Below are 27,611 nucleotides of genomic sequence, written 5' to 3' on the forward strand. Positions count from 1 at the left end.
ACTTACGCCCTCACCTCAATGAATTTCGGGCTCGGCATGATGCTGAACTCTTCTTCCGTCATCTTCGTCTCCGGGCTCACTTCTTTGGGCATGAGTTCTCTCCCAGTTCAACGGATCCTTTTACCCATCTCCAATATTCTCCCTCCACCTGGACCCCTCCCGCTGGATTCTTACCTTCTCTTGATCTTTTCATTGAGAACTGTTGGCGCGACATTAGTCGTCTCAATTTCTCTGCTCCTCTCACCCATTCTGACCTGTCTCTCTCTGAACTTACTGCACTCCATCCTCTCAGGTCCAACCCTGACATTGTCATCAAACCCGCTGACAAGGGTGGTGCTGTTGCTGTCTGGAGCACTGACCTCTACCTTGCGGAGGCTGAGCGTCAACTCGCAGACACTTCCTCCTACCTCTCCCTGGACCATGACCCCACCACTGAACATCAAGCCATTGTTTCCAGGACTGTCACTGACCTCATCTCCTCTGGGGATCTTCCTCCCACAGCTTCCAACCTGATAGTCGCCCAACCTCGGACGGCCCGCTTCTATCTCCTACCCAAAATCCACAAACAGAACTGCCCCGGTAGACCGATCGTGTCAGCTTGCTCCTGCCCCACAGAACTCATTTCTCGTTATCTTGACTCCCTTCTCTCTTCTCTTGTCCAGTCCCTTCCCACCTACATCCGTGATTCCTCTGACACCTTACGTCACATCAACAATTTCCAGTTCCCTGGCCCCAACCGCTTCATCTTCACCATGGACGTCCAATCCCTCTACACCTCCATCCCCCACCAGGATGGTCTGAGGGCCCTTAGCTTCTTCCTCGAACAGAGGCCCGAACAATCACCATCCACCACTACTCTCCTCCGTCTGGCTGAACTTGTTCTCACGCTGAACAATTTCTCCTTCAACTCCTCTCACTTCCTCCAAATAAAAGGTGTGGCTATGGGTACCCGCATGGGCCCCAGCTATACCTGTCTCTTTATGGGATATGTGAAACATTACTTGTTCCAGTCCTACTCCGCCCCCCTTCCACAACTCTTTCACCGGTACATCGATGATTACTTCGGTGCTGCTTCATGCTCTCGTCGGGACTTGGAAAAATTTATTAATTTTGCTTCCAATCTCCACCCCTCCATCATTTTCACGTGGTCCATCTCTGACACTTCCCTTCCCTTCCTTGACCTCTCTGTCTCAATCTCTGGTGATAGACTGTCCACCAATATCCATTACAAACCCACCGACTCCCTCAGCTACCTCGACTACAGCTCCTCACACCCAGCTTCCTGTAAGGACTCCATCCCATTCTCTCAGTTCCTTCGCCTCTGTCGCATCTGTTCCAATGATGCTACCTTCAAAAACAGTTCCTCTGACATGTCCTCCTTCTTCCTTAACCGAGGTTTTCCACCCATGGTCGTTGACAGGGCCCTCAACCGTGTCCGGCCCATCTCCCGCGCATCCGCCCTCACTCCTTCTCCTCCCTCCCAGAAACATGATAGGGTCCCCCTTGTCCTCACTTATCACCCCACCAGCCTCCGCATTCAAAGGATCATCCTCTGCCATTTCTGCCAACTCCAGCATGATGCCACCACCAAACACATCTTCCCTTCACCCCCCACTAAGGCATTCCGTAGGGATCGCTCCCTCTGGGACACCCTGGTCCTCCTCCATCACCCCCTACTCCTCAACCCCCTCCTATGGCACCACCCCATGCCCACGCAAAAGATGCAACACCTGCCCCTTCACTTCCTCTCTCCTCACCGTCCAAGGGCCCAAACACTCCTTTCAAGTGATGCAGCATTTCACTTGCATTTCCCTCAACTTAGTCTACTGCATTCGTTGCTCCCAATGTGGTCTCCTCTACATTGGAGAGACCAAACGTAAACTGGGCGACCGCTTTGCAGAACACCTGCGGTCTGTCCGTAAGAATGACCCAAATCTCCCTGTCGCTTGCCATTTTAACACTCCACCCTTGCCCACATGCCCAACACTCTTGCCCACATGTCGGTCCTTGGCTTGCTGCATTGTTCCAGTGAAGCCCAGTGCAAACTGGAGGAACAACACCTCATCTTCCGACTAGGCACTTTACAGCCTTCCGGACTGAATATTGAATTCAACTTTAGGTCTTGAGCTCCCCCTCCCCGCCATCCTCACCCCCTTTCTGTTTCCCCCTTCTTTTTTTTTCCAATAAATTATATAGATTTTTCTTTTCCCACCTATTTCCATTATTTTTAAATATTTTAAAATCTTTTATGCTCCCCCCACCCCCACTAGAGCTATACCTTGAGTGCCCTACCATCCATTCTTAATTAGCACATTCGTTTAGATAATATCACCAACTTTAACATCTATGTGTTCTTTTGTTCTATTGTTGGTGACATCTTTTGATGATCTGCTTCTATCACTGCTTGTTTGTCCCTACAACCACACCAACCCTCTCCACTTCTCTCTCTCTTTCTCTCTCTCTCCACCACCACCCCCCCCCACCCCACCCCCACCCCACACATCTTAAACCAGCTTATATTTCAACTCTTTCTTGGACTCGAACTCAAGTTCTGTCGAAGGGTCATGAGGACTCGAAATGTCAACTCTTTTCTTCACCGCCGATGCTGCCAGACCTGCTGCGTTTTTCCAGGTAATTCTGTTTTTGCTTTAAATATGGCACCCGGCATGAGCAAGTGGCGAGGTGACAGTGTGACAGGTGAATGAGAGCCCGCCCACCATCAAAACACCCTGTTTCCCACGACTACATGATTAATAATGCAGGATTGGGATGATATGGCATGAAAAACCTCCATTCCGTCCTGCGGGTAAAACATTCTTTTTCCCACCTGCTACCGCACTTAGTGCAAATCTGGGATGATTCCACCCAATGACAATGATTGGTAATCTAACGAAGGGCTCTTTATTGAAGAATGACAGGATTCCAGGAGAGGTCTTCATACATGTGTTACCTGCTGCTCAACACTGCTCCAACCACTGTATCACATGTTAACTTGCATCACCTCCTGCACTGATGTGTGCCAAACCACTGATATATTATATAATATGTTAATCAGTATATTAAACTACATGCACTACAAAGCAATATAAGAATATTCCCCTTATCCTGAAATAGAAAATTTACACAAGATATAAGCTATGTACAGGGTGTGTCTGTTGCAGGAATGGAGACCAGTTGTGTTCAGTTCCGATGGTTTGTTCACCCACTCAGGTGAACTATTCAAACATTGAACAAGAATCATTGGCATTAATGTTTGGCATTTCCATACCTATCCATCTGGCAAATATTTGCTTGTCAAGGCTGGACTCAAGCCAAGTTGGAGAAAGCCACTCACCAGTGCACCAGCTCGACTCCAAAGATAATCAAAGTTACAGGGGTATGATGACAAGGCCCATTATGAACTTGGAGATCTAATGGTTTCATCAGACACATTGAGCTATAATGGAATAGAATAATTGTGAACACTGTTTACACATGTATTGACTCTCACATCAATTATTCAAGTGTCTCTGAAATGAACAGGTTGTCTGTTGATTCAACCTGATCTGGTAACAGTGAAACTTTGCTGAGATCTGGAACTGTCAATTCTTTTCTCTTGACTTGTAGCTATAGACTAACAACTATCTTGCACTTGAGTGTTTTGTGTGCCATCTCCCTTAACTCCACTCTCCGGATTTGAATGTGCACTCATTCTTGATGCTACTGGTATGTTTGGTATGATGCTGTTGGATAGCCCTCTTAACTGACATCAATTCCTCCTGAACATTGCTCCATTTAGAGTGATCACTAATATCATCATGGCTCATTATAGATCCATATACTCTCTTGCAGGTGAATCACTCTGACCTTCTGCCCTGCTTGCAGAAGAGGCAGCTCCACACTTGCATGTTTGTCATGTGTGATTTTCATTTTCTGATATCTTTCTAATAATCTTTCTTGGACTGACGATGATCTGATCAGATGATGACTGGGAAGAGTTGTTCTGACTTGCCTTCCGAACATAACCTCTGCTGGGGATGGTAATCCCACAGTGAATGGTGTTTCTCATTGGTGCAATATTGCTGCCTGAATATCTTGACTGGTCTCCTTACATTTTAAAATCAGTGACTTTACCATCCTCACCATTTGACTTTAGATAGTGTGGCGATGATGTAATGTGGTTTATAGCCCACTTTGTACACATGTCTCGGAAGGATTTACCACTGTGCTTTGTACCATTGTCCAACACTATCTCCTCTGGGGAACCAAAAAGACTGAAAATTGCATTAATCATGTTTGCCACCAATGCACTTAATGGATCCCTCAGTTGGCAAGCAATTGGAAATTTTGAGAAGGAGCCTCTGACAGTAAACAAGTCAGGAGCTATTCTTGACCATGGATGTGATGAGACATTATCATGAGAATGAATTGGCTGTTTGTGTCGATTTCCCTGATGCTCCTGATGTACATCCCCCATCTTCACAGTTTATTCCATCTCATTATTGATCCCTGGCCAATAAACTGTGTCACGTGCAAGTTGTCTTGTTCTTTCAATGCCCATGGAACCTGGATGTTACTGGTTAAGGATGTCTTGATGAAGTGTTTCTGTCATTAGCACCTGCCTGCCCTTGAAAATGACTCCATTTGAAATGCTAATTTCATCACAGTGCAACTAAAAGGTTTTGAGGTCTATGGGAACCTCTTGTACTATATCCAGCCATCCACTGATGATAATCTACCATAATGCTTGTGATCAGCCTTGACAACAAAGTGTTTGCCAAATAGATATGTATTCCGCCATTTCCTCCAAATCCAGCATGATGCCACTGCCAAATGCACCTTCCCCTCAACCCCCCTGTCAGCATTCCATGGGGACCATTCCCCCTGGGACACCCTGGTCCACTCCTCCACCACCCCCAACACCTCATCCATTTCCCACAGCGCCTTCCCATGCAATCGTAGAAGATGCAACACCTGCCCCTTTAGCTCCTCCGTCCTCACCGTCCAAGGGCCCAAACACTCCTTTCCGGTGAAGCAGCACTTCACTTGCAGCTCCCTCAATTTGGTCTACTGCATTCGCTGCTCCCAATGCGGTCTCCTCTACATTGGGGACACCAGGTGCAGACTGGGTGACCACTTTGTGGAACACCTTCAGTCTGTCTTCAAGCTTGACCCAGACCTTCCTATTGCTTGCCATTTCAACACACCACACTGCTCTCATGCCCACATGTCCATCCTTGGCCTGTTGCAATGTTCCAGTGAAGCCCAACACAAACTGGAGGAACAGCACCTCATCTTCCAATTAGGCACTTTACAGCCTCTTGGACTTGTGAGTTCATTGAGTTCAACAACTTCAGACCATGAACTCTCTCCTTTATCCTCACCCCGTTTTTAGTCTTTTTTTATACATTCTTATTTTTATTTTAAATCCACTTATTTTTATTTTTATTTATTTATTCATTGTTTTATCCCCCCTTTTATCCCATTTTCTATCCTATTTTTCCCCACCACCGCCCCCTACCCCCACCCCATCCCCTATAGAGCCTTCTGTTACTTGTTCCATGTGGTTCTTTCTTACAGAGCTTATCCTTGTTCTGCTATTATCACATTCTGCTTTCTTACCTTTACGCCAATATCAGCACCTTTTTTAACCCTTACAACTACCATTAACACTCCCTTTGTCCTTCAGCTCATGACACGTTTGTCAATCTCTCCTTTTCCCCTACCTATTGCTGGTCTTCTAACCAGCTTATCTTGCTCTACCCCCGTTAAACAATATAAATTTCATCACATTTCTATTTCTCTTTAGCTTTGAAGAAGTGTCATACGGACTCGAAATGTTAACTCTGTTTCTCTCTCCACAGATGCTGCTAGACTTGCTGAGTTTTTCCAGCATCTTCTGTTTTTGTTTCAGATTTCCAGCATCTGCAGTATTTTGCTTCTATCTCAGATATGTATGGAACCTGGTGATGCTGAATATTAATGCCAATGAGTCTTGTTCGATGGTTGAATAGTTCACCTGAGTGGGTAAACAAACTATCGGAACTGAACACAACTGGTCTCCACTTCTGTAACAGACACACCCTGTGTCCCTTTTGTGAAGCATCTACTTCCAGTGTGTTTTCTTTCCTTGCATTGTCGTATTATTAGCTTGCTTCAACAGAAAGCAAAAAATCAAACTCATGTTGATGATCTTCATACCACAGAGAAATTCACACAGTAGTGATGTTTTCTCTGAAAATTTTGAGATAGACTGTAAATTTTCTTTATCTTGAGAAGTAGGCATTAATTGCACATCCTCAACTTTGCTGGGCTCTAGTTGTATTCCAGTATCAGAGTAAATTGAACCGAAGAAATTAAAATGGTTCACATTAATATCACATTTTTTACTATGAAAGATAAGACCTTCTCTTTTAGCTGATTCCATTAGAATGTGAGCATTCTAGTGATGCATTGGTACTCCCCATGACCACTGTGTCATCTGCAAACAAACACAGCCAGGGAGACTCTCAGTAGCATAATGCATCTATTGTTAAAACAGGTGCTGACTCAATGGCAGACTACATGGTAGCTGTAAAAAGCAATACATCCCAAACAGTGTTCTGAGTGTTGTTAGTTTCTGTGAATCCTGAGACTGCTGCACTGACCAATATCCATGCTTTGCATCCAACTTTGAGAAGAACTTGGCTCCAGCAAAGATTGGGATGAGCTCCTCCAGAGTAGGCATTTTGTGAGGGCACCTCTTGAGTGCTCCATTTAATCTTCTGGGATCCAAGCATACTCTAATGGTGCCATCCTTGTTAATCAAGGTGGTTATAGAGCGACATAAGTCTGTGTGTTGCTGAACATGGTGGATAATCCCTTGTCCTTTCATCATGTCAATTTTGGCCTTTAATTTGTTCTTTACATGGCCACTGCACTTCCATGCTGGATCTATGGAAGGCGATCAGGTGAGGAATGGCGCCCCTCATGGTGTCAAACCTATCTGTGTATTTTTGTTGCAGATCTTGAAAAGACTCTATAGGGTCACGCTTCTCTTGACTATCTGACATTGGTGCTTTACTGACTTTGTGAATCATCATGATTCAGATTTCGCTGCATGCTGGCAGACCTGCTATCACTGGTTCATTACTGTCAACAATGTGAAAAACTTGTGGTAACCATGCAGGACTTTCATATCTGCACTTTGACATCAATATTCCCATGCAGCAGATTGGCAAATCTTTACGTGTGGTGAATCTAGCTCTTGTTGGCTGTACCATAGACTCCCACTTTGCCAGGTACATTTCTTTGAGTATCCGCATAGTGGTAAAATGTTGGCACTTGCCCCAGTATCTGCTTCAGTTGTAGCTTATGCTTACCACTCTTACTGAGACATATGATCTCAACTGTTGTGAAAGCTTCCAATTGAGTGATTTCATCCACGTGCTGCGTGACTGTCATTCTGCAAAGTTTGTTCACTTTCAAACTCATATTCTTTTCTCTCAGTGCCTTCTTTGCCATTCAGGTCTCTTCTACCACATGGACATGCCTGTGCTTGAACTGGTATTTGGTGAACTCTTTCTTATTCTTGCCATTATTTGATGGTCTGCTATTTGGTGAGCTGTGGTTTGCTGTGACTTCTGACTGCTTTTTTGTTACAAGACTTTCTACATATTGCCCATTGTCCCTTTAAGCCACCGCTTTGCAGGTATCTCTAAATGCAAGACTGATGCGTTAGACTGCACCTGCTGCATGCCTTGCCCTGTCTGGGTGCCTTGGTTGTTCCTGCTCCAAACCTTTGCAGACATTGCCTGTCCGCAGCTATATCCTTGTATTTTCTGCCATCTTGAAGTAGATTGTCATTGTTGTGTCCCTTTCTCTTATCAAGCAGTCATACAGATCCTCTTGGAACACCTCTATTGGGGTCCATACAATTACCAGCCACATTGTCACATTGTTCTGTCAGAGAGCTCTGTATCTGAAAAATTGCAATCTCTGCCTTTGACCTGACAACTACTAACAAACTAGTCAATAGTTTCTTTGGGCTATTGTCTATAGGCCAACAATTCCAGTTGGTGGATTCCAAAGTTGACCTTAACTCTTTTCCGTTCCTCCAGTTTTGTCCAGAGTTTGGACGGGTCTTTCTGCTCTACCTCTAAAAGCGCAGAAGTGTTGGTGCAAAGACCTCCATTGCCAATTGCTATCTTTATCTTTACTCTCTGCTTGCTGGGCTCTGCGATGCCAAGATCTAAGAAAAACAACTCCATACACTGTGTGAACAATTCGAATTTGTTGAGGATGTCTGGAACCTTCTAATTCATAATCAGAAATTTAGTTATCATGGTTTCAAAATTTATTGCCTGTCAAGATTTCTCTTACTCAAGACTTTCCCCTTAAATGACTTTTCCTCGATGGGAAAAAGAAACATTGCAGACCTACTATGCCTGCAGCACTGGACCTCTGCCACGTCCTGAACTCTTTGGATGTAGGACGGGCTTTCAGCATCTACATGGGGAAACTCTGCCCACGAAGCTCTTTTCAGCGAGACAAACTCACAATGATCAATGGCTCTGCCATCTTGCAGCCCCAATTCAGACTGACTTTTCCAGCCCGTTTCCACCAGAACACTGAAACAAAAACAAAAATTGCTGGAAAAGCTCAGCAGGTCTGACAGCATCTGCAGAGAGAAAGACAGAGTTAACGTTCCGAGTCCGTCTGAAGCAGAGTCAAATGGCCTCGAAATGTTAACTCTGTCTTTCTCTCCACAGATGCTGTCAGACCTGCTGAGTTTTTACAGCAACTTTTGCTTTTGTTTCAGGTTTCCAGCATCCACAGTATTTTGCTTTTATCCACCAGAACACTGTTTTTCTGCTTGGATACCGTTTCAATACACCCGCCCCTCCAATAACTCACTCTCTCAGAGTACCGATTCTCGAGGATGATTTTCAGACCAGGTCCCAAATTTTGCTGCTGCTGCTCCAGCCATTTGCCATTGTTGTCCCAGGCTTTATGGCTTCTCCTGTTGCCCAACAATGTTTGTGTTTTATAATCCTTTGTGATCACTGCCACTAAATTTGAAATTGCTGCTGTGTTCGCTTTTCACACAAACAAAATGAACACTGTGACAAGGATTGGTAATTTAATGAAGGGTTTTTTTTATTGAAGATAACATGATTCCAGGAGAACTCTTCATACATGTGTTACCTGCTGATCAATGCTGCTCCAACTAATATATCACATGTTAACTTGCATCACTCCCTGTGATGATATGTACCAAACCATTTACAAATTCAGCAGTATGTTAATTAGCATGTTAAACTACATATACTACAATGCAAATATCACAACAGCCAAACAGCAAAGTTTGCTAAGAACAAACTAGAAATTACCCAGTGAAAGGGAGGAAAGTATCAAGATGCTTTTGTGCACTGGTAGGTGACTCGACAGGGGGATTTATAAATGCCTTAGAGCAGGGTTCTTGTGTTCTCTCTTATTAATCAATTGAGGTGTGATGTGAAAAGATAAGCCAAGAAAAATGGGGAGAATAAAAAGATACAGTGGGCTCACTTCAGTTTTTCTCCCTTATGATTCCCCATAGAGGGAGATTACATTTGCAACGTTGCTGTGAGTCTGTCATTTCCCATGAGCTGGAAAGAAACACAACTTTAATAACTCAGTTACTATTCAATTACTTTATGCTTTCTTGAGCTGTTTCGAACTGGAAAATTCAAAGTCATCACTTCACCTCTTGGTCAGGGTTTGATGCATTGTGTGTGGCGGCCAAAAGAGAGGAGGAAAAATTACTACAATTGGAAGATTTAGAAAATAATTCCTCAGATTGAGAAAGTTTACCACTACTGATAGCAAGGAATTTAGGATTTGAACAAGCTCAGAGTGGCTTTCCACTGGTGAGGACCTGATGCTCAAAACCACCTACAAACCTGGTACTAAAATTGGCAATCTCAGTCAGCAGTTTATAACAATGATTGGCATTCAACATGGAAACATTTATGCTGGTCTGATACAGGTGCTTTCCTGAGTGTGGAAAACATTGCTGAAGCGGAGTAGAAAGTGTGTCATTCTGTATTCAACCATTACTTTACCTGACCTAAGAATGTTTCATGTTGATGATGAATGCTTGAAGCAGAAAAGACTGAAATCTTCACCATTATGCATTTCAGTTTGTCAAAGACACAAGAAGACTTAGTGCTGATAATGAATTATCCAATAAAAAGCTGAAAGAAACAATTTCTATTGCTGCAACACCTGTCATGGGTAGCTAGAACCCATCAACATCATAGTGAGGTGCAACATCCTTTCTATTAATTCATTTGCATGATTTATTTTTTGAGGCACGTCAAAATCTGATCACCATGTTCAACCATGTTTAACAACATGGATTTTGAATGATGCTGGTAAATAACTTCCAAGTTAATGCTTCCAACATTATTTAATTATATTAAGAATTTCACAAGACAGAGACAATACACACAAGAAATATGGGTGGACTCACCCCATCTAAAGATTGAATTGTTAAAAATGATTTTGAAAAATAGAGAAAAGGCATCTAAAATATGCGGTTATCTGGGAGAAAGTTACAGAACGAGTTGTGGTAAAAGTAACTTGATGCAGCAAAATAGAGAGACAGGTTATAATGTAAACAACCTAAAGTTGCTGGGTAGGAGTGCAAAATAGCACAAAGCTATCATATCAGAAAAAGATTGTTGTAGTTGAATTGGACCCTAGTGTCTTCCTCCTCAGAATTCTTTCATTTTCCCATTGGCCAAAGCCTCATATCTCAAACCTTACTGCTTCTTCCAGCTGACAGCTCTTGTCTGATCTAATGCCATGTGGTCTTGTTGGCCGTTGCCTTTTCTTTCCTTCTGAGTGTGTTACCCTTTCATGAAACTGGAGTTCGATGTAAGAAAAATGTCAAGAGTCCTTACAATGCCAGGAGCTGATGATTTTTGACACGATTACATACCAAAGAGAGTGCCTACAACATTTTTATACATCTCGGATAATGTTTTTGTGCCAAAGCTTTGTCAGAGATATTTGAATTTTTCTTATTCTGAACCCTAATCTTCTTTGCATGTGTATATTGAAGCAGTGGGAAATAATAGCTATGAGCTCTTTGACTTGCAAGTTGAAAAGATGTGACAATTTGAAAATACGTCTGTCATTTTTTTTTGACTGCCACACTCTGTGAACAATGAATTCACTCATCTAGACCATTAAATTAATGAGCACACACCAAGTGCAGAAGGTTATCAATGCAACTGAGCTAATTAAAACTCTCCCTGCTTTAAGGTTACATCTTTTCAGTGCTTTCAACTTCCTACTGTGCAACCTAGTATCATTAGTCACAGTTCATTTCTCCTTTCTGTGCCAGTTTCTAATATAAAGCTAATGTCACAGTCTCAATAATTTGCATTGCCATTGCTGCACACAGATGTGGTTCATGTTTCTATTTTAAACCAGAGGCTATGGTGCCTACGTATCTGGAGTTCTCCAGATTGATAGGTTGGGACAATTCACAGTGATGGTGAAGCACAATGTGTTATGCAGTCTTTCTAAAGTGGTTGCATTTTTCTCAGTCAAAGGCATTTGCTATCAATCTTTCATGACTATATTAAATAGAAGTCATGAATTCGCCACTCAGAAACGATAGTTAGCTGTATCTCAGTGCACACAGTCAAGCATTGTCTGCTTGTGAAATTGCAGTTTGCGTTTTAAATTTGACTACATTGCTCACCTCATTGTACCAAAATGTATAAAACTGGAAGTTATCAGTATTTAAAATTGAATAGAAGTTTACCTTAAACTGAACAATAATGGGATATCCTTCGAGGGTGACTGGAAGCAACTTTAGTAAGTAGGAAAATTTGTGAATTGTGCACTCATTTTAAGGTGGTGTACAATTGAATAGAATTTGCCATGTAATCATCCAGTGCAATCTATTTATGGCAGGATGCTAATGGAAGAAAGTGCTCAATGTATAAGAAAAGATCATCGGTCCATAGAAACCATCAATTGACAATCTTTGCGATATGCTAAGAGAATCTATTGCTATAGTTACATTCCCAGACCAGATCCACAAATTCAATAATGGTCCTGGACAAGACCCCGAAATTTGTTGCCACCTGGCTAGGGACCAGTAACATTTTTTATGTTAAAGTAGATGAAACTTGAAATCTCATCTACTCACTAAGAGGATGAAGCCATAAGATTCCATGGTTTTAAACAAAGAGAAGAATGCTTACTGTACAGAAATCAGCAAAGCAGACAGTCAATACTTTCCATGTTATATTCTAACATCCAGAATTAACATGAGGGAAACATGAATTAACAGGCGAACTACGGTCATACACTCCACAAACTGCACTTTAAATGGTTCCTGGGGCTCCTTCAAGCCCCAACCCCTTCAGCAGCACAGCTAATGGCAGGGCTTCAGTTGCATGGAGCTGACTCCCCTGATTTCTGCTCCCCAAGGGCTGCTGTCACTCTGCCCCTTTAATTGATCTGTGTGACCTCTTAACAAGTTTAATAACATTTTAGAAATCTTTATTTTTAATGTTTTAAACTCTTCATCTCCCTGAGGCAGCTCTGTGCCTCAAGGAGCTTTTCCAGCATGCACCCGTGCAAATGCACAAAATTCATGCTCGCCCACCTCCCGCCAAGCTGAGCGCTGAAACACGCGTTTCATGTTAGGCGGGCCTTAATTAGCTCGCCAGCGTGAAATCGTAGTCCAGCCCTGATTGCGGGCGGCGGTCAGCTTCCCAACCACCCCTGCCCGCTCCCATCGAGCCCGCCCATTGAGGGAAAATTCCTCCCCATGATGTTAGCCTGCAACCTGAGCAAATCATCTGCCTACTTGTCTCTGGAAATTGGGAATGAGATGAAAGCTGGCTCTCTGTGCATAGAGAGACTTATTGACTTGCTCTATGCAGCAGTAAACTGCAAGCTGAGAGCTCTTACTTAGATCTCCATCAGCAGCCTGGAAGGGGTCAAGTCAGCAAAAAACTTAAGAGCCTTGGTCACCTTGACAGCTACAGGTATTGTTGTCCATGTCCTAATTGAAGGTTGCAGTTGAGGCTGCACCAGTTGGCAGAGTTCAGTCATGGCCGCTGTAGTGAAGCACCTGTGGCTCATGTATTGGTCCTCACTGAAGTTGAGGTGAGACAATTGCTCTCTGAACATCCTGGGTAGACATGGCCTCCTGCTGAGACCCCTTCTCCCCCTTCCATCCTCCCTCTTCAAACAAGCTGTCCTGAGTGACCTCTCTTCACTCTCCCAGTCATACTCAATTCCAAGAGGAAAGGCACACCAGACCACCTATGTCTGGAAATAACTTGTTTCAGCACAAACCAGGTGACTCCCTATAGACTATTGAAACTTTACACAAGCATAGGAAAGTTCCAAAGATGGATACAATTTTTTAAAAATTTATTCATGGGATGTGGACTTTGCTGGCTGGGCCAGAATTTATTTCCCCATCCCTAGTTGCCTTTGGGAAGATGGTGGTGAGCTGCCTTCTTGAACCGCTGCGGTCCATGTGGTGAAGGTACACCCACAGTGCTGTTAGGAAGGGAGTTCCAGGATTTAGACCCAGTGACAGTGAAGGAACGGCGATATATTTCTGAGTCAGGATGGTGAGTGACTTGAAAGAGAAATTCCAGGTTGTGATGTTCCCATCTATCTGCTGCCCTTGTCCTTCTAGATGGTAGTGACCGTGGGTTTGGAAGGTGCTGTCGAAGGAGCCTTGGCGAATTCCTGCAGTGTATCTTGTAGAGGGTACACATTGCTGCTACTGTGCGTCAGTGGTGGAGGGAGTGAATGTTTGTGGATGTGGTGCCAATCAGGCAGGCTGCTTTGTCCTGGATGGTGTCAAGCTTCTTGAGTGTTATTGGAGCTGCACTCATCCAGGCAAGTGGGGACTATTCCAACACACTCTTGACTTATGTCTTGTAGATGGTGGACAGGCTTTGGGGAGTGTGGAGTTGAGTTACTCATTGCATGATTTCTAGCCTCTGATCTGCTCTTGTAGCCATAGTATTTATATGGCTAGTCCAATTCAGTTTCTGGTCAACGGTAATCCCAAGGATGTTGATGGTGGGGGATTCAGTAAACGTCAAGGGGTGATAGTTAGATTCTCTCTCTTGTTGGAGATGGTCGTTGCCTGGCACTTGTATGGCATGGATGTTACTTGCCACTTGTCAGCCCAAGCCTGGATATTGCCCAGGTCTTGCTGCATTTGGACAAAGACTGCTTCAGTATCTGAGGAATCACGAATGGTGCTGAACATTGCTCGGATTGGATTTGTCCTGCTTTTTATGTACAAGACACACCTGTGCAATTTTCCACATAGCCGGGTAGATGCCAGCTTGGCTAGGGGCGCAGCAAGTTCTGGAGCACAAGTCTTCAGTACTATTGCCAGAATATTGTCAGGACCCATAGCCTTTGCACTATCCAGTGCCTTCAGCTGTTTCTTGATATCATGTGAAGTGAACCGAATTGGCTGAAGACTGGCATCTGTGATGCTGGGGACCTCCGTAGGAGGCCAAGATGGATCACCCACTTGTCACCTCTGGCTGAAGCTTGTAGCAAATACTTCAGCCTTATCTTTTGCACTGATCTGCTAGGCTCCCCCATCACTGAGGATGGGGATATTTGTGGAGCTTTCTCCTCCAGGGAATTGTTTAATTGTCCACCACCATTTATGACTGGATGTAACAAGACTGTAGAGCTTAGATCTGATCCGTTGGTTGAGGGATCGCTTAGCTCTGTCTATCGCTTGCTGCTTATGCTGTTTGGCATGCAAGTAGTCTTGTTTTAAAGCGTCACCAAGTTGACACCTCATTTGTAGATATGCCTGGTGCTGCTCCTGGCATGCCGTACTGCACTCTTCATTGAACCAGTGTTGATCTCTTGGCCTGATGGTAATGGTAGAGTGGGAGATATGCCAGGCCATGAGGCCTCATGGATGCCCAGTCTTGAGTTGCTAGATCTGTTCAAAATCTATCCCATTTAGCATGGTGATAGTGCCACACAGCACGATGGAGAGTATCCTCAATGTGAAGGCTGGACTTCATCTCCTACTGATGCTGTCACGGACAGATGCATCTGCAGCAGGCAGTTTGGTGAGGATGAGGTCAAGTATGTTTTTCCTTCTTATTGATTCCCTCACCACCTGCCGCAGACCCAGGCCAGCAACTATGTCCTTTAGGACTCGGCCAGTTTGGTCAGTAGTGGTGCTTCTGAGCCACTCTTGGTGATGGACATTGACGTCCCTCACCCAGAATACATTCTGCGCCCTTGCCACCCTCAGTGCTTCCTCAGTGTTAAGCATGGAGGAGCACTGATTCATCAGCTGAGGGAAGGCGGTACGTGGTAATCAGCAGGAGTTTTCCTTGCCCATGTTCGACCTGATGGCATAAGACTTCATGGGGTCCAGAGCCAATGTTGACGACTCCCTGGGCAACTCCCTCCCGACTTTATACCACTGTGCCGCCACTTCTGCAGTGTCTATCTTGCTGTGGCCAGACCAGGTAAGGACAACAGATTTCCTTCCCGAAAGAGCATTAGTGAACCAGATGACTTTTTACAACAATCGACAATGGTTTCATGGTAGTTATTAGAATTTTAATTCTAGATTTTTATTGAATTCAAATTCCACCATCTGCCATGGCAGAATTTGAACCCTGAGTCTCTGGATTACTAGCCTCCTTTATTGCACCTAGCAGCCAGAATAAATAACCCAGGAGCTAACTTGCAAGTAGCTCATGATCCCTACCATTGAATGTAGCTGTAGGAGTTTAAGACTTAACTTATGCTGCAGAGAGAAGTTCCAAAATGGCAGCACTGGTGTCAACTCAGTGCTGCACACTAATTGCCATCATAATTTACCTGCTCTGCATACTGCTGGCGCTCATTAGGCATCCATGTGCAAACAATTGTACCAAGATGGCTTCCTGTGCACTTCCATCAGAAGTATGCAAATGTATCCAATACCTGCTACTTGGCCTTTAGGAGGCCGAATAGCACCTAAAAAAATTGGTTCTACATTGCTCAGTTTTACCCTTGATACTTCAGTGTTTACAGCCCTTGATCTACTCTCTGCTGCTGTAATGGAGAGAAAGAGTTTGAGTTCTTCCTGTGTACAGAGTTGCCAATATTATAATGCTATCCCATTATACAGTGCAATGCATAATGTGATCGAACCACTTTTGCATTCAAATACCCGCTTCAGGCAGTAGAAATTTTAGTTGCAGGAAATAAACAAAACGGCAGAACACAAACTACAAAATAAAAATATCAATGAGCCTCAAAAAGCAGTTGTAAACTACTTGACAGACATTAAAAAATGAAAAGAAAATCAGGATAGAGATCACGATTCACAAGGTAAACTCACAGGTAGTGACAGCGAAGTGGTAGACATATTGCACAATTACTTTACCTTAGCATTTACTAGGGAAACTAACAGGGCAGGCATAACATTAGAAGAAGACATCAAAAGAGATATCAAAACTTTTATGATACAATGATAGGAAATGATTGATAAATTGGTCCAACTTAGCCGGGATAAAACCCAAAGACTGTATCCGTGCATGCTAAAATAGTTAGGGAAGAGGTAGCAGAGATAAAAACAAAAAAACTGTGGATGCTGGAAATCCAAAACAAAAACCTGGAAAAACTCAGCAGGTCTGGCAACATTGGTGGAGAAGAAAAGAGTTGACGTTTCGAGTCCTCATGACCCTTCAACAGAACTAGGTGAATCCAAGGAAGGGGTGAAATATAAGCTGGTTTAAGGTGTGTGTGTGTGAGGGGGGGGGGAGTGAGGGAAGAGAAGTGGAGGGGGGGTGGTGTGGTTGTAGGGACAAACAAGCAGTGATAGAAGTGGATCATCAAAAGATGTCACAGAGAACAGAACAAAAGAACACATAGGTGTTGAAGTTGGTGATATTATCTAAATGAATGTGCTAATTAAGAATGGATGGTAGGGCACTCAAGGTATAACTCTAGTGGGGGTGGGGGGAGCATAAAAGATGTTAAAATATTTAAAAATAATGGAAATAGGTGGGAAAAGAAAAATCTATAAAATTTATTGGAAAAAAAAAGGAAGGGGGAATAAACAGAAAGGGGGTGGGGATAAAGGAGGGAGTTCAAGACCTAAAGTTGTTGAATTCAATATTCAGTCTGGAAGGCTGTTAAGTGCCTAGTCAGAAGATGAGGTGTTGTTCCTCCAGTTTGCATTGGGCTTCACTGGAACAATGCAGCAAGCCAAGGACCGACATGTGGGCAAGAGAGCAGGGTGAAGTGTTAAAATGGCAAGGGACAGGGAGGTTTGGGTCATTCTTGCGGACAGAGCACAGGTGTTCTGCAAAGCGTTCGCCCAGTTTACGTTTGGTCTTTCCAACGTAGAGGAGACCACATTGGGAGCAACGAATGCAGTAGACTAAGTTGGGGGAAATGCAAGTGAAATGCTGCATCACTTGAAAGGAGTGTTTGGGCCCTTGGACGGTGAGGAGAGAGGAAGTGAAGGGGCAGGTGTTACATCTTTTGCATGGGCATGGGGTGATGCCATAGGTGTGGGTTGAGGAGTCGGGGGTGATGGAGGAGTGGACCAGGGTGTCCCGGAGGGAATGATCTCTACGGAATGCCGACAGGGGGGTTGAAGGGAAGATGTGTTTGGTGGTGGCATCATGCTGGTGTTGGCGGAAATGGCGGAGGATGATCCTTTGAATGCGGAGGCTGGTGGGGTGATAAGTGAGGACAAGGGGGACCCTCTCATGTTTCTGGGAGGGAGGAGAAGATGTGAGGGCGGATGCGCGGGAGATGGGCCGGACACGGTTGAGAGCCCTGTCAATGATCGTGGGTGGAAAACCTCGGTTAAGGAAGAAGGAGGACATGTCAGAGGAACTGTTTTTGAAGGTAGCATCATCGGAACAGATGCGACGGAGGCGAAGGAACTGAGAGAATGGGATGGAGTCCTTACAGGAAGCGGGGTGTGAGGGGCTGTAGTCAAGGTAGCTGTGGGAGTCGGTAGGCTTGTAATGGATATTGGTGGACAGTCTGTCACCAGAGATTGAGACAGAGAGGTCAAAAGAAGTAGCAGAGGTTGTGTTATATTTTTATATATAAAAATTAATTGAAAAAGTGAATAGGGTTTGAGAACTGGAGGTGGCTGGGTCACTTTGATGCCTAATTATTACACTTAATGCCCAAAGTGCCTAATGATAACTTCCCCAAGCAAGCTATGAGTGCTTCAGTGATCTGCGATCAATGCTACAAGTGCTTCAATGATCTGCGATCAATACTCATTCCAAATTACACCATTTGATGTCAGATCTGTACTGATCGCTTATGAGGTTTTACAAACGCTGAATTGATGGCAGATCTTTCAGGTAAGGAAGGCTACTGCTATATTTGAAAAAGGAGATAGATAAAAGTATAGATCATTTAGCTTAATGTCCCTTTTTCATAGCGATTGGTGCTGTTGTTCAGATTTACATAAACAATTTGGACTCAGGAATTGGAAATACAACTACACAATTTACAGACAACACCAAAATTGGGTGAAATCAAAATACTGCGGATGCTGGAAATCTGAAACAAAAACAAAAATAGCTGGAAAAACTCAGCAGGTCTGACAGCATCTGTGGAGAGGAACACAGTTAACACTTCAAGTCCGTATGACTCTTCATCAGAGCTAACCAAAATTGGGTGCATAGTTAAAACTGAGGAAGACCGTGACAAAATAAAAGAAAATGTTAACAAAGCTGCAGAATGGAGGTGCAAATGGCAGATTCATTTCAATATAGCTAAGTGTGAGGTGATGCATCTTTGTAAGAGGACTAAGGCCACTGCTTGGAAAATAAGAGTGTAAATGGGGTGCAGGAGCAAATAGATTAGGGGTACACATTCAGAAATCACTAAAAACAAGACAGGTCAACAAAGTCACAAAAAATGTAAATGAAGTACATTCATTTCTAGGATACAATTGAAAAGCAGACAAATTCTGTTAAACTTATAGACAGCTTTGGCTGGATGACACTTGCACATTGTGCATGGTTCTGGGGCTCAATTTTCAAGGGCCCATGGAGGCAGGTTTGGAAGCTGAAGGGGATGGGAAAGGAAAATCTCACTGGACAGGCTATGCGACACGTTTCCATCTACACAGGATTATGCGGGAGTTGGATTGACGACAGGAATGGTTATCCATCTGGGCATGGTGGGTCGCTAATTTAGCCCCTTGAGGGCTTAATTAAGGGTACTCTGCTGATACTGACTGAAATTTCCATGAGGTGTGCATCAAGCCAGGAGGCTGTCTGTCAAACTGGGGCAAGATCCCAGTGGCAGTTCATCAAAGCTAGAGGCTCCATTCAATGTGGAAGGCCCTGCTCCAAAAATCATCTGCAACCACAGAAGTGTCCATGACTTTGTGGCACTTTCCCCCTCATGTTTGACAGCCCTAACCCTTTTGAACCTCTTGTGTGGCTGGCAACTGGGAAATGACATGTCTCCAGACCTCCCCATAGACTTTAACAGTGTCCATCTCTGATAGTAGGCCTGCCAATTTATGACTGCTTGGGACCCTCTTTTTGACTCTCCAGAGCCTGCCTGCCATCCTTAGCTCAATGGGGCTCCTGCTGGCTATCCCTTAATTGGCTGCTCCTTCCAAAAATGTCCTCTGGGTCCCATATCCGGCATTTCTGGATTGCTGTCCTACATTCCATCCTGATGGCAGGATCAGGACCTAGATTGAAATGATGTGGTCTTCCACTGTGGGGAGAGAGAGGATGTGTGTTGAGGTGAGTGATGTCCATGGGACTGCCAGGAAGAAGGAGAAGAGGAAAGCCTAAGACCAGTTGTAAAGATATAGATGGAAAGAGGTTGAAACACAATGGGATTAGAACAGGAACAGGTGGCTCACAGGAAGAGGCAGAGAAGGATGGTTAACCAGAATCGTGGAGATCCCAAGTAAAATTGGAAGAAGCCGAAAGAAGAAGAAGGAGGCAGGACTGGGAGCCACCCTACCTGAAAGATCTGACATTGATTCAGTGTTTATAAAAGTTCGTAAGCAATCACTGCTGATCTGATTTCAAATGGTGCAATTTGAAATGGGTATTGATTGCAGAACAACAAAGTACTCAGAAAACAGGTTCCCTTTAATGAGTATGGATGCAGATCATTGAAACATTCAAAAACTTGATCCTGCAGTACAGGATTCATTAAGAGCCCTCAAATACACTTGAAAGCTTCTCAAGTTTGTGGAAGCGATCTTCTGCATTCAGAGGCGATCATTAGTAATTGGGAGCACTTGAGAATTCAAGGGAATAATTCCTTCACTAACTCCGGGGAGAAGTAAGGGCTAGTGCGCAGGTGGGGGGAGAAGGTGACGCAGTAAAGAAGTAGTCAGAAATAAAAAAGTAAATGTGGCACCATTGAGAAGAAGCAGTGCAGTGAAATTAAGTTTATAAGTATATAACAAATTAAGAAAGCTAGCAACTCACCAAGGCTCCTTTATAGCACCTTCCAAACCCGCGACCTCTACCACCTAGAAGGACAAGGGCAGCAGATGCATAAAAACACCACCACCTGCAAGTTCTTCTCCAAGACACACAACCTGACTCGCCATTCCTTCACTGTCGCTGAGTTAAAATCCTGGAACTTCCTTTCTAACAGCCACTGTCGATTTGGCCACTGTTCTTGAGTACCTGATCACCGAGATCCAGGAGCTGGTGGACAATGTGGCCCAGGTCAACAAGAAGACCCGAATCGGCCCCCACTACCTGCGGTTCACCTTCGGCAATGATGAGGAACTCAATAAGTTGCCGGAAGGAGTCATCGTAGACCAGGGAGGGGTCCTCCCCAACCTTCAGACCCAAGAAACCCAGATATCCTAGCAGGGTTTATCCCTGAAGGTGAAAGATCAGAAAAAGGTAAATAGATAATGTGAATCATTTTTTTTAAGAAAACAATGTATCACCCAATGCATGGCTAAAAACCACAAGCTTGCAGTAGACCCCATCCCCCACCCTCCGGTTCTTTCTGGATCCCACGTCCTCTGCCATAAGCCAGCAGGACCCAGTACCCAGCAATAATGGCCCGGACCCTTCCCCTCCCCCTCAGGTCTGCTGGAAATGTACCTACTGTGTATCAGCACCAAGCCCAGTCTCGGAGCCCACCCGCGGCACCCTTCAAGCCTTGGACCTACATACCCCATCCTTAAGTCTCGGTCCTCTTCCCCTCGTCCTCAAGCCCCTTCTCCTACCAGCCTCTCCCCACCCCCATCCAGTCTGCATGTCCCGCACCCCCTCCCCACTCTGCCTGTCCCACTCACCCTCCCCGACACTGGCTGTCTGTCCCATTACCCCTCCCTCTCCCCCACTCCGTCTGTCTATCCCGCTCCTCCTCCCCCACTTTGTCCATCTGAACCTCTCCCCTTCCCGCACTCTGTCTGGCTGAACCACTCCCCCTCCCCCACTCTGTCTATCTGTCCTCCTCTCCCTACCTCCTCTGCCTGTCTGAACTATTCTCTCCCCCACCCTGTCTGTCTGTCTGTCCTACTCCTCTTCCCCTACCCTGTATGTCCCCGATCCCCGTCCCCCACTCTGTCTGTCCCTCTCTCCATCCCCCACTCTGTCTCACCCTCTCCCCCGTCCCTCTCCCTTCTCTCTGTCCGTCTCCCTGTCCCCCTGTCCCCGTCCGTCTATCCACCAGCCCCATGTCCACCTGTCCATGGCCCCCTCCCCCATCCCCCTCCACTCTTCTTCCCCCTTCCTTCCCGTACCTCCCTCACCCCCTCCCCACCCCAGCACAGATTTGTGTTTCTTGAGCCAGATTTCAGCTTTCCACGGTACTCTGAGGTGATCTTCTCTCAGTTTAAAGTCAGTGCCACGCTGAAGCATTGAAGCTTTGCGTCCAATGATGTAACTTCCAGTTCTGCCCCCGCCCCCCTCCCCCCCATTCCCCCCGAGATTCTTTCACCAGCAGGAGAAGGAGAAAGGGAGAGGGGAATTGAGAATTCCTCCACCTAGACAGGATATTGCTCCCAAAGTGGAGAGGGAAGGTAGTGCTCCCAAGGAGGGGTTGGAGGGGAGGGGGGTTGGGCAGAATTTTAAAAAGCCTTTTTCAGACACAGGCTCCTAAGGAAGGGGTGAGGGAAATATTGCTCCAAGGCAGGGAGGGGATATTGCTCCAAGGGGGGAGTGGATATTGATCCAAGCAGAGGGGAGACATTGCTTCAAAGGGGGGATTTTGCTCCAATTGCGGGGGGGACAATGCTCCAAGTTGTGGGGGGTGGGGGGGATATTGCTCCAAGTGAGGGGGGGGGGGGGCGCGATAATGCTGCAAGGACCATGAGGGAATATTGCTCCAAGGGGGAGGAGGTGGGGGTAGGGGATGGGTGTGTATGAGGGGGTAGGGAGGTTTTGGTGGGTGGCAGGCAGGAGGGTGGGTGTGTAAGGAAGGGTTTAGAGGGGATGGGGTTAGGAGTGTGGGGGCCAGGACACGGTTGGATTTATAGGAGGGTGTAGACCGATGGGGGGTTGGGGGCTGGGTGTAGGAGTGGTGTGGAGGTAGGGGGTAGAGAGGTTGGGTTGGGTGGTGTGGGATGGGGGCTAGGTGGTTTGTAGGAGTGGATAGGGGTTTGGGGGCTAGTGGGTTGGGCATTGGAGGTGGTGGGGTGCTGCACAGGTCTTGAGACTCATCCATACTTGGTGCTTGTGTCTGAAAAAGGCTTTTTAAAATTCTGCCCAAACCCCATCCCCCCCAACCCCTCCTTGGGAGCACTACCTTCCCTCTCCACTTTGGGAGCAATATCCTGTCTAGGTGGAGGAATTCTCAATTCCCCTCTCTGGTTTAATTCTAAACACATGAAGTCAGCTGTCTTTAATTAAATTCGGAGCTGTCCCTGTTTGTGTGCAAAATGGGTAAAAAGTTTTTCGCCCTGTTCTGCCTGTTAATAAATTGTGAGGATTAATTTGGTTCTAAAGTATAAAGTCCTAATTAAAATGAATTCTACCTAATATCCCTCTTCTGCCTATGAATATCTCTATACCCTATGATACTGGAACCTGGGAGGTGGACATGTTTACTACGAGGCTGGCCCATACTAATTGCTGGTACATGCTCTTTACCACGCTGCAGGGAAAAATTTCCAAGTACGGGCTGTGCTGGACTTAGTTAATTTCCAACAACAATTTCTACCTGTGCTGCAGCTAGGTATACGGACCTAGAATGTTGTTGTAAATTAACCAAGTCCCTATAGCTAGCTTCAGCACAGATATAAATTGTAGTTGGAAATTAAATATCTATGAGCGCTTAAACAGGCCAAGCACTTGCTGTGAGCACACTTTGGAGATAGCCGATCACTGGTCCAGGAGCGTTTAATACCAATGATGTCAGGTGAACGGTTGCTATTTACAATTGATGTGGTTTCTCCAGTTGCAAGCAAACAAATGTTCGCAATTGATGTGGTTTCAGGTCAGTTCCTTCACTTGATTACTTTCAGATATCAAACGATGACTTAAAGATCACTTTTGAACGCAGAGTTTTGCAACCGAGTGCAATTTAACAATGTTACACACGGAATTCTGTCAAAGTTTTCAGATAGGGCAAAAATCCTGCACCTGGTCTCCATATTACAAAAAGTAGATAGGAAGAAAGAAAAGGGTACAAAAAGGCACTGAAGAAGCTGTGAAGAAGAATTTGTAAGGAGAATACAAGAAATGGAAGATTATAGTGATCAGGGACAACTGAATAGGCCGGGGTCCTTTTGCTGAGGGCTGATGTAACCAAGGTATTTATAATTATGATGCAGTTTCACTGCACAGGCATAAAGATGATATTTCCACTTGTTGGGAAATCTCAAATTAGGGGTGGAATTTTATGGCCTCTCTTGTGGCATATTTGGAATCGGGAAGAACATTTAATTAGGTGAGGGGTTTAATGCCGTCATCCCACCTCTGCCAGAATTAAGATTTCTCATCCTGCTGCCAATTGGAGCCCTTAAGTAGGCAATTAATGGCCACTTAAGGGCCTCAACCCACTGCCACTGATATTAACCCAGTGGCAGGCGGACCTGTCGACATGTGGCATGCATGGCAGGCAAAACTGTGCAACCAGCTTCTCAACTCTGGATGGGGTGGAGGGGAGGTTCCTGAATCAAAGGCGCTCAGTATCTGATCGAGGGACTGGACATCAGGAAGGTGGGGGTAGGGCCCAGTAAGAGCAACCCCCCCTGTGGTGGCTGCTGAATCCCCTACACTCCTCACTCCGACCTTGCAAAATCTCTCCTGCCATTACTTTCCTGTTGCATGGGTCACTCCTCGATTCAGTAGATATTGTTCCAGCATCAGCCACTGCCTCTTCAGTGGCGCTGTCATTCACAAGAACTGCTGGACTCTGACTGACCAGCAGCTCGCAGAAGGCAAAACTTCCACCCTCAGAGTTTCTTGATTCCGGGAAAGACCCATCGCTGGCTACTTAGCTGCCTGGGTGACACTTAATATTGGCGGGCCTTGCTGGTGGAGAAATATGGGTCTCTTGCAACAGGTGAAACCCCTGACGCCTCCATAAAATCTAGCCCTAGGGGTCATACATACACTAGAGTCAATAATAAATCTAAAATATATGAAAAATGTGCTTTTAATCTTTGTCTTCTGTTTGTCTTCATTGATACCTCAGCTGTAAGAATGTATGAGGTGGTACATCTTGTGTTACAATAACGACCACCTGGGACTTAGGTGGCTGTCATCTCACTCCCTCTAAGTCCTGAGCTGGATCTGCTGCAGACTGCTCCTCTTCTACTACTGCATTATGGGACGGCTCAGAAAAACAACACAAGGCCATTCCTGCCATGCCACTTGTATTGGAAGTGACCCAGCATGGCCATTAACCTGCCTGAAACTAGACCTAATTGAGACATGGAGTTTGAGGGTGGGACCATCACAGATTTGCACAAAGTGTAGTGAGGGGCAGGAAAAAAGGTCACTTTACCTGCTGGCTGCAAAGGCGGGTTGTTGCGCTGTATACTCCCATTCCCACCTTGTTAATTATACAACCAGAGGAAACATGCCGTCTTGCTGGTGGGAAGCCTCCGATTTCCCTTCTGTGCCATTATCTCGCCACTTCCTCACGCAGGACATCATATTTAAACAGCAGCTGCACACACACTTCTCAATGCTTGCAGCCCAGGACTGCTCCAGTGAAGACATAGCCCCGTGAGTGCTGCCCGAAGCAAGGTAAGCAAACAAACGGTGAAGTGCAGCTTGCCAGGTGCATGTTGCTTCTGTACAGTTGTGAAACACGTTGGCGTGATTGCCCGGATGATCCAGCTGTGGGGGGGTGGGGGGGATGATTCCATTCAGCAGGGCTTATAATGAGATGCTTAAATATTGAAATTAGGTTCCCAATGTGTGGTGGCAGTAAACAAGTAACCGCGGCCTGCCATTGACTGGTGGAGCAGACGATCGCAAACTAGTTTCACAATGGTGTGAAACCAATTTTTAGCCTTCATGTTATATTGTCCGCTTACGACCGCCAGTGATGCCCAGTGCCAACAAGGCCGTAAAACAATGGCCCTAAACTTTAACCCAAATAAACTGATTAAACTGTCAAGCTCGCGTTTCAATGAATGACATCAGGCCAATCATACAATCCACTAACGATTCAAGACATTCTTCGTTCTTTAGATGTTGCTGTCCACAAATCTAGCAAGTCAACCTGTCTCGCCTTCAGTGACTTCAAGGGGGAAGGCTTTTGGCTTCAAAACATGGGCAATGTACCATTGGCAGAAAGGCACATGACAAAGAATATCAGCACCAGCACTGAGAGGAGGAGCAGCTCCAGGGAAAGTTTCTACTTCTCCTCTCAGTTCAAAGGCAAAACTGTACTAACCAGGATTCAACAGCCCAACAACCCAAAAGGCAGCAATAACCCAGATAGTATTTTTTATTCCTCCTGCTAACTTCTAAAGTCCCTCATTCATGAGTATTTATCATGCAATTGGCTTCACCTTTTCAGGTCCATAAGTTTTGGTCTTTTTTTAGCACCTCCCCTCCAAAACATCTAAAATATTTTGTGGTTTTAATTTATTTCAAAGCAGATTTTGTATATCTAAAAGAATATTAAATGGTTCTGTGCTTTCCTGCTCTATTGATGGACTAATTGGTTTTCTCCGGTGAAGCCAAAACTAGGGAACATAGTTCCAGTAAATCCAATAAGGAACTCAGGGGAAGCGTCTTTACCCAGAGAGTGGAACTTGCTGCCAAGTGGAATAGTTGAGGGAGGTAGCATAGATGCATTTATGAGGAAGATAGATAAAAACATGAGAGGGAAAGGTATACAAGGTTTACTGGTGGGGTTAGATGAGGTTGGCTGGGAAGAGGTATGTGTGGAGTATAAATAGCAGCAGAAACCTGGGGGCTGAATGGCCTGTTTCTCTGCTGTAAATTCTATAATTAGGATTCAAAAATATAAAGCAGAAAACCTAACTATAGTGGGCTCTGAAATGTGCACTAGATTTTAAGTTGTTATTGTTATAAAAGTTCCTCCTATAAATAGAGTACTATAATAGTCAGCTTTCCAAAACTGTCCTGAATTTTGCAGGAATTAAAGATTAATCTTTGAGACGCTGCTGCAAGAGACCCAGAAGAAAACCTGTCGTGGAATCAAAAAAAAAATGGTGCTTTTTATATTTTCTTTGAACACTTTTGTTCATGCGTTCCAAAATAATTGGAAATAGGCAAAAGAAGGCTGTTTCATTGGTTTGTGGCAAGAAGTCTTGTGATGGAACTTCATGGAATACATCCAACTAGAATTGGCAACTCCATGAACAGCTACTTACCATCCAATCCATCAACAGATTCATGATTCAAAAGCAAGCAGCTTTAAAAGACCATCTGTCTATGAAGGCAATCTGAAGTCTCTCCCAAAGGTCATTGTTCTAAATTTATTTCATTGTGATGTATTGTTGAGATTGATGTGCAGCAAATGAGGAACACTTGCGGGGACACTTTAAAATGATAGTACTGAAAACGCTCCATGAAAAAATACAAATGATAGTCGTTGGGCAAAAAAAGCTAGCTGATGGTCCAGACAGATAGGGCAGAATTTTGCTCTCATCAGGGAGTGGTTGCAAAGCCGACCGCCACACGTGATCGGGCCTCGACATGGATTTCAGGCATTGCAGCACAGAGCTGCCTCAGGGAGCTGAAGATTTTTAACAATAAAAATAAAGGTATTAAAAATAACGAAAACACGTCCTCTCATGTGACTCTGTCATGTTAAATATGAGTGTTAACAGTTTTTAATTTTTTTAAATCCCTGGTCAAACCCTCATCCCGCCCGTGGATGAGCTTTTGCCAAAAATGCAAAGACTGCTTTGCCTTTTCGCCTGCCCGCCAACTGAACAGTTGGACAGGCAGCGAAAAATTCGAGTTAATTAGTTCTTTAAGGGCCTTAATAGGCTGCTTAATTGCCGACTCCTGAGCATTCCTGCTGATTGCAATATCGCCCGAGCGCACGATGACATTGGGACGCTCGCCCGACGTCGTCACAATCATTTTACGTTGTTAGTGTTGGATGCGCACCCGCCCGACGAGAGTAAAATTCTGTCCAAAAAGTTCTGTTGTAAATAAGAACAC

Source organism: Carcharodon carcharias, chromosome 4, assembly GCF_017639515.1.
Source record: "Carcharodon carcharias isolate sCarCar2 chromosome 4, sCarCar2.pri, whole genome shotgun sequence".
NCBI lineage: Eukaryota > Metazoa > Chordata > Chondrichthyes > Lamniformes > Lamnidae > Carcharodon > Carcharodon carcharias.